Genomic DNA, 9,294 nt, shown 5'->3' with positions numbered 1-9,294 from the left:
TTGCACTCATATCTCATTTAAATTTCCAAATTTCTTTCCTCTTGTTTACTTATAAACACCATGACAAGGTTTTCGTCAACTCCCTCCTTCCCTCTGTCTCTACCTAATCCTCTGTTCTGCCCCCTGCTTCCACCTTTATCCTTTCCCCCTTATCTCTTCCACCTCCTCCTCCCCTTCTCCCCCCTCCTCTGTCTGCCTACTCTTCACTCCTCACCCATTACTCCACTTTCTTCCTGTTCTACCCCCCCTCTGTCCTACTACCCCACCACCAAACCCTCCTCCTACACTCCTCTCCCTGTCACTTCACCCCACTGCCATCCACATCTCCCTCCCTGCCCACCTCCTATTGATTCCCTTTCCAGCTCAGGTGCCCGCACCATCACTAAACTCTATTCATATCGGTCCCCCAAATTAATCTCACCTCCACGTTACAGCAACCCGGACAATCTCATTCACATCTCCCCCACAAATGCTATCTCTCTATCCTGTGCCCTCTGGAACGCCAGGTCAGTCTGTAATAAACTGGTCCCCACCCATGACCTTTTTATCTCCAACTCTCTGAATCTCCTAGCCATCACTGAAACTTGGATTTCACCCTCTGACACCACTTCTCCTGCTGCTCTATCCTCTGGGGGCTTTGCCTTCTCCCACACCCCCCGGCCTGGGGGTCGCCATGGTGGTGGAGTTGGGGTCCTTCTATCCACCAGTTACTCATACCAGCTAATACCCTCTGAACCATCCCTTACATTCCCCACATTTGAGGTTCATGCTATACGACTCTTCCAACCAGTAAACCTCAGAGTAGCTGTCATTTACCGTCCCCCTGGCTCTCCCTCCAAATTCCTTGACAACTTCGCTTCCTGGCTCCCTCACTTTCTCTCCTCAGATCTTCCCTCCATTATCCTAGGTGATTTTAATATTCCTATTGACATTCCCACAGAATCCTCTGCAGCTAAACTCCTTACCCTCACCTCTTCATTTGGTCTCGCCCAATGGACCTCCTCACCCTCCCATGTGAGTGGGCACTCACTTGACCTGGTCTTTACGCACCGTTGTGATATTTCTGATTACTCCAATTGCCCATTCCCCCTCTCTGACCATCACCTTCTCTCTTTTAACCTATCCCTCTCTCCTTGCCCTCCTCTAACTCCTAAGGCTACCATTACTAAGCGTAATATTGAGGCTATTGACACTGTTGCTTTTTCCTCCCTGCTGGACTCTCTTCTCTCCCCTATCATTTCTCTCTCCTGTCCTGAACAAGCTACTTCCCTGTACAATTCCTCCCTTGCTTCTGCTCTTGATTCTGTTGCTCCAGCAATAACCACTCACCCTCGCAGATCCACACCACAACCCTGGCATTCCAAATGCACCAGATACCTACAAAAGTGTTCAAGAATTGCGGAGCGTCAGTGGAGAAAGTCACGCTCTAAGGCTGACTTCCTCCATTTCAAATTTATTCTCTCCTCCTACAGTGCTTCCCTGTCTCTCTCCAAACAAACATATTTCAAGAACCTCATCTCCTCCCAGTCCTCAAACCCCCGGCGTCTCTTTGCCACTTTCAACTCCCTACTCTGCCCTTCCCCTCCTCGCCTTCCCTCCTCGCTCTCTGCCCTCGACTTTGCCACCTACTTTACATCTAAAATTGACTCCATACGTGAGGACATCATATCCCATCAGACCCTTAGCACTCCTCTCCCTCCTTGCCCTTACCACCCCTCCCCTTCTGTCTCACCAACTCTGACATCCTTCTCCCCTGCTTCTGGAGAGGAAGTCTTGGCCCTCATCCGGTCCTCCCCTCCTTCCACCTCCCCTCTTGACCCTATCCCTTCCCGTCTCCTCTCCCACTTGTCTCCTTCTGCCTGTTCCCATCTGGCTCACCTCCTTAATCTTTCCCTATCATCTGGCACTGTCCCTTCTGCATTCAAACATGCTCTTGTCTCCCCCATTCTTAAAAAACCTACCCTTGATCCTAACATACTTTCAAACTATCGACCCATCTCTCTTCTCCCTTTTGCTTCCAAACTCCTTGAGCGTATTGTCTACAACCGCCTTACCACCTTTCTTTCCTCCCACTCCCTCCTTGACTCATTTCAATCTGGCTTCCGATCTCTCCACTCCACGGAAACTGCCCTCACGAAAGTCAGCAACGACCTCCTTGCTGCCAAATCCAAGGGTCACTACTCTCTGCTCATTCTCCTTGACCTCTCTGCTGCATTTGACACTGTAGACCACCCTCTCCTCCTGCAAATCCTTTACTCTCTCGGTTTACGTGAAACTGCCCTCTCCTGGCTTTCCTCCTACCTCTCTGATCGTTCCTTCGCTGTGTCCTCTCATGACTCCTCTTCCCCTCCACTTCCACTAAAGGTAGGAGTTCCCCAAGGTTCTGTTCTTGGACCTCTCCTTTTCTCCCTATATACATCCTCTTTAGGTGAACTCATTAACTCCTTTGACCTCCAATATCATCTCTATGCAGATGATACTCAAATTTACCTTTCCACCCCTGAGCTCACCCCTGAGTTCCTTACCCGTATCTCCAACTGTCTCTCTGCTGTCTCTTCGTGGATGTCCCAGCGCTTTCTTAAACTTAACATGTCTAAGACTGAGCTGATCATCTTCCCACCCTCTTCCACTACATCACTTTCCACAATTTCGTTATCTATTGATGGCACAACTATCTCCTCTAGCCCCAAAGTGCGCTGTCTTGGAGTTATCCTAGACTCCTCCCTCTCCTTTAAACCGCACATTCAGCACATCTCGCAGTCCTGCCGTTTTCACCTAAAAAATATCTCCAGGATTAGACCCTTCCTCACCCAGGATGCCACTAAAACCCTCATCCACTCACTGGTCATATCCAGATTGGACTACTGTAACCTTCTCCTAGCTGGCCTCCCAGTCTCTCACCTCTCTCCACTACAATCTGTTCTCAATGCTGCTGCTCGGCTCATCTTCCTCTCCAGACGTTCTATATCTGCTTCCCCTCTCCTTCAAGCCCTACACTGGCTCCCCTTCCCCTTCAGATGCCAATTCAAGGTTCTTACATTCACCTACAAAGCCCTCACCAAATCCTCTCCCGCATACATTTCTGACCTTCTCTCCCTTCACACTCCCACCCGCCCACTTCGCTCAACTAATGCATGCCGCCTCTCTTGCCAACTGATTACTTCCTCCCACTCCCGCATCCGAGATTTTGCCCGTGCTGCTCCCTACCTTTGGAATGCTCTCCCTCTCCCTATCAGACTCTCCACCTCTCTACAAATCTTCAAACGGGCTCTCAAGACCCACTACTTCATCAAGGCCTTCCAGCACTCCTCCTAACCCACCTCATGTTCTTTCCTTCCTATCTTCCCCTTCTGTGTCACGCCTGTCTGTCTGCCCCTCCCCTTAGAATGTAAGCTCTCATGAGCAGGGACCTCTTCCCTCATGTGCTTCTCTTTACATTTTCTTCTACTCTCTACTCCCCATTAGGGCACCTAACACGGGACCGCCAACTCCCGGCAGCTTATTGTGAGTGCTTTAATCACTATTTCAGCAATGTATATAAGTTGTGTCCCTGTCCTGCACTGTAATGTACTGTAAGTTACTTGTTTCTTGTTCACTTATTAGTTCTATGTACTATGTAAGGCGCTGCGGAACACTTGTGGCGCCATATAAATAAAGGATAATAATAATAATAATAAACAGTAGTATATGCGCCTGGGTTACACCAGGAGAGAACAGTAGTATATGCGTCTGGGTTACACCAGGAGAGAACAGTAGTATATGCGCCTGGGTTACACCAGGAGAGAACAGTAGTATATGCGCCTGGGTTACACCAGGAGAGAACAGTAGTATATGTGCCTGGGTTACACCAGGAGAGAACAGTAGTATATGTGTCTGGGTTACACCAGGAGAGAACAGTAGTATATGCGCCTGGGTTACACCAGGAGAGAACAGTAGTATATGCGCCTGGGTTACACCAGGAGAGAACAGTAGTATATGCGCCTGGGTTACACCAGGAGAGAACAGTAGTATATGCGCCTGGGTTACACCAGGAGAGAACAGTAGTATATGCGCCTGGGTTACACCAGGAGAGAACAGTAGTATATGCGCCTGGGTTACACCAGGAGAGAACAGCAGTATATGCGTCTGGGTTACACAGGAGAGAACAGTAGTATATGCGCCTGGGTTACACCAGGATAGAACAGTAGTATATGCGCCTGGGTTACACCTGGATAGAACAGTAGTATATGCGCCTGGGTTACACCAGGAGAGAACAGTAGTATATGCGCCTGGGTTACACCAGGAGAGAACAGTAGTATATGCGCCTGGGTTACACCAGGAGAGAACAGTAGTATATGTGCCTGGGTTACACCAGGAGAGAACAGTAGTATATGCGCCTGGGTTACACCAGGAGAGAGCAGTAGTATATGTGCCTGGGTTACACCAGGAGAGAACAGTAGTATATGTGCCTGGGTTACACCAGGAGAGAACAGTAGTATATGTGCCTGGGTTACACCAGGAGAGAACAGTAGTATATGTGCCTGGGTTACACCAGGAGAGAACAGTAGTATATGTGTCTGGGTTACCCAGAAGAGAACAGTAGTATATGTACCTGGGTTACACAGGAGAGAACAGTAGTATATGCGCCTGGGTTACACCAGGAGAGAACGGTAGTATAAGCGCCTGGGTTCCACCAGGAGAGAACGGTAGTATATGCGCCTGGGTTCCACCAGGAGAGAACGGTAGTATATGTGCCTGGGTTACACCAGGAGAGAACGGTAGTATATGCGCCTGGGTTACACCAGGAGAGAACGGTAGTATATGCGCCTGGGTTCCACCAGGAGAGAACGGTAGTATATGCGCCTGGGTTCCACCAGGAGAGAACGGTAGTATATGCGCCTGGGTTACACCAGGAGAGAACGGTAGTATATGTGCGTCAGGGTTACACCAGGAGAGAACGGTAGTATATGTGTCTGGGTTACACCAGGAGAGAACGGTAGTATATGTGCGTCAGGGTTACACCAGGAGAGAACGGTAGTATATGTGTCTGGATTACACCAGGAGAGAACGGTAGTATATGCGCCTGGGTTACACCAGGAGAGAACCGTACTATATGCGCCTGGGTTACACCAGGAGAGAACAATAGTATATGTGCCTGGGTTACACCAGGAGAGAACAGTAGTATATGTGCCTGGGTTACACCAGGAGGGAACAGTAGTATATGTGCCTGGGTTACACCAGGAGGGAACAGTAGTATATGTGCCTGGGTTACAGAGGAGAGAACAGTAGTATATGTGCCTGGGTTACACCAGTAGAGTACAGTAGTATATGTGCCTGGGTTACACCAGGAGAGAACAGTAGTATATGTGCCTGGGTTACACCAGGAGAGAACAGTAGTATATGCGCCTGGGTTACACCAGGAGAGAACAGTAGTATATGCGCCTGGGTTACACCAGGAGAGAACAGTAGTATATGCGCCTGGGTTACACCAGGAGAGAGCAGTAGTGTATGCGCCTGGGTTACACCAGGAGAGAGCAGTAGTGTATGTGCCTGGGTTACACCAGGAGAGAACAGTAGTATATGCGCCTGGGTTACACCAGGAGAGCCTGGGTTACACAAGGAGAGAACAGTAGTATATGCGCCTGGGTTACACCAGGAGAGAACAGTAGTATATGCGCCTGGGTTACACCAGGAGAGAACAGTAGTATATGCGCCTGGGTTACACCAGGAGAGAACAGTAGTATATGCGCCTGGGTTACACCAGGAGAGAACAGTAGTATATGCGCCTGGGTTACACCAGGAGAGAACAGTAGTATATGCGCCTGGGTTACACCAGGAGAGAACAGTAGTATATGCGCCTGGGTTACACCAGGAGAGAACAGTAGTATATGCGCCTGGGTTACACCAGGAGAGAACAGTAGTATATGCGCCTGGGTTACACCAGGAGAGAACAGTAGTGTATGTGTCTGGGTTACACCAGGAGAGAACAGTAGTATATGTGCCTTGGTTACACCAGGAGAGAACAGTAGTATATGTGTCTGGGTTACAGCAGGAGAGAACAGTAGTGTATGTGCCTGGGTTACACCAGGAGAGAACAGTAGTATATGTGCCTGGGTTACACCAGGAGAGAACAGTAGTATATGTGCCTGGGTTACACCAGGAGAGAACAGTAGTATATGTGTCTGGGTTACACCAGAAGAGAACAGTAGTATATGTACCTGGGTTACACAGGAGAGAACAGTAGTATATGCGTCTGGGTTACACCAGAAGAGAACAGTAGTATATGCGCCTGGGTTACACCAGGAGAGAACGGTAGTATATGCGCCTGGGTTACACCAGGAGAGAACGGTAGTATATGAGCCTGGGTTACACCAGGAGAGAACGGTAGTATATGAGCCTGGGTTACACCTGGAGAGAACGGTAGTATATGTGCCTGGGTTACACCAGGAGAGAACGGTAGTATATGTGCCTGGGTTACACCAGGAGAGAACGGTAGTATATGTGCCTGGGTTACACCAGGAGAGAACGGTAGTATATGTGTCTGGGTTACACCAGAAGAGAACAGTAGTATATGTACCTGGGTTACACAGGAGAGAACAGTAGTATATGTGTCTGGGTTACACCAGAAGAGAACAGTAGTATATGTGTCTGGGTTACACCAGAAGAGAACAGTAGTATATGCGCCTGGGTTACACCAGGAGAGAACGGTAGTATATGCGCCTGGGTTCCACCAGGAGAGAATGGTAGTATATGCGCCTGGGTTCCACCAGGAGAGAACGGTAGTATATGCGCCTGGGTTACACCAGGAGAGAACGGTAGTATATGCGCCTGGGTTCCACCAGGAGAGAACGGTAGTATATGCGCCTGGGTTACACCAGGAGAGAACGGTAGTATATGTGCGTCAGGGTTACACCAGGAGAGAACGGTAGTATATGTGTCAGGGTTACACCAGGAGAGAACGGTAGTATATGTGTCTGGATTACACCAGGAGAGAACGGTAGTATATGCGCCTGGGTTACACCAGGAGAGAACAGTAGTATATGTGCCTGGGTTACACCAGGAGAGAACAGTAGTATATGTGCCTGGGTTACACCAGGAGGGAACAGTAGTATATGTGCCTGGGTTACAGAGGAGAGAACAGTAGTATATGTGCCTGGGTTACACCAGGAGAGTACAGTAGTATATGTGCCTGGGTTACACCAGGAGAGAACAGTAGTATATGTGCCTGGGTTACACAAGGAGAGAACAGTAGTATATGTGCCTGGGTTACACCAGGAGAGAACAGTAGTATATGTGCCTGGGTTACACCAGGAGAGAACAGTAGTATATGCGCCTGGGTTACACCAGGAGAGAACAGTAGTATATGCGCCTGGGTTACACCAGGAGAGAACAGTAGTATATGCGCCTGGGTTACACCAGGAGAGAACAGTAGTATATGCGCCTGGGTTACACCAGGAGAGAACAGTAGTATATGCGCCTGGGTTACACCAGGAGAGAACAGTAGTGTATGTGTCTGGGTTACACCAGGAGAGAACAGTAGTATATGTGCCTTGGTTACACCAGGAGAGAACAGTAGTATATGTGTCTGGGTTACAGCAGGAGAGAACAGTAGTGTATGTGCCTGGGTTACACCAGGAGAGAACAGTAGTATATGTGCCTGGGTTACACCAGGAGAGAACAGTAGTATATGTGCCTGGGTTACACCAGGAGAGAACAGTAGTATATGAGCCTGGGTTACACCAGGAGAGAACAGTAGTACATGTGCCTGGGTTACACCAGGAGAGAACAGTAGTACAGGTGCCTGGGTTACACCAGGAGAGAACAGTAGTATATGTGCCTGGGTTACACCAGGAGAGAACAGTAGTATATGTGCCTGGGTTACACCAGGAGAGAACAGTAGTGTATGTGCCTGGGTTACACCAGGAGAGAACAGTAGTATATGTGCCTTGGTTACACCAGGAGAGAACAGTAGTATATGTGTCTGGGTTACACCAGGAGAGAACAGTAGTATATGTGTCTGGGTTACAGCAGGAGAGAACAGTAGCATGAACAGTAGTATATGTGCCTGGGTTACACCAGGAGAGAACAGTAGTATATGTGCCTGGGTTACACCAGGAGAGAACAGTAGTATATGCGCCTGGGTTACACCAGGAGAGAGCAGTAGTATATGTGCCTGGGTTACACCAGGAGAGAACAGTAGTGTATGTGCCTGGGTTACACCAGGAGAGAACAGTAGTATATGTGCCTGGGTTACACCAGGAGAGAACAGTAGTATATGTGTCTGGGTTACACCAGGAGAGAACAGTAGTATATGTGTCTGGGTTACAGCAGGAGAGAACAGTAGCATGAACAGTAGTATATGTGCCTGGGTTACACCAGGAGAGAACAGTAGTATATGTGCCTGGGTTACACCAGGAGAGAACAGTAGTATATGTGTCTGGGTTACACCAGAAGAGAACAGTAGTATATGTACCTGGGTTACACAGAAGAGAACAGTAGTATATGTGTCTGGGTTACACCAGAAGAGAACAGTAGTATATGTGCCTGGGTTACACCAGGAGAGAACGGTAGTATATGCGCCTGGGTTACACCAGGAGAGAACGGTAGTATATGCGCCTGGGTTCCACCAGGAGAGAACAGTAGTATATGCGCCTGGGTTACACCAGGAGAGAACGGTAGTATATGCGCCTGGGTTACACCAGGAGAGAACGGTAGTATATGCGCCTGGGTTCCACCAGGAGAGAACGGTAGTATATGCGCCTGGGTTCCACCAGGAGAGAACGGTAGTATATGCGCCTGGGTTACACCAGGAGAGAACGGTAGTATATGTGCGTCAGGGTTACACCAGGAGAGAACGGTAGTATATGCGTCTGGATTACACCAGGAGAGAACAGTAGTATATGCGCCTGGGTTACACCAGGAGAGAACAGTAGTATATGCGCCTGGGTTACACCAGGAGAGAACAGTAGTATATGTGCCTGGGTTACACCAGGAGAGAACAGTAGTATATGTGCCTGGGTTACACCAGGAGGGAACAGTAGTATATGTGCCTGGGTTACAGAGGAGAGAACAGTAGTATATGTGCCTGGGTTACACCAGGAGAGTACAGTAGTATATGTGCCTGGGTTACACCAGGAGAGAACAGTAGTATATGCGCCTGGGTTACACCAGGAGAGAACAGTAGTATATGCGCCTGGGTTACACCAGGAGAGAACAGTAGTATATGCGCCTGGGTTACACCAGGAGAGAACAGTAGTATATGCGCCTGGGTTACACCAGGAGAGAGCAGTAGTATATGCGCCTGGGTTACACCAG

This window comes from Taudactylus pleione, unplaced genomic scaffold (assembly GCF_031769625.1).
Source record: "Taudactylus pleione unplaced genomic scaffold, aTauple2 ptg000073l, whole genome shotgun sequence".
NCBI lineage: Eukaryota > Metazoa > Chordata > Amphibia > Anura > Myobatrachidae > Taudactylus > Taudactylus pleione.
The sequence above is the reverse complement of the archived record's forward strand: the minus strand, read 5'-3'. Positions refer to the sequence as shown.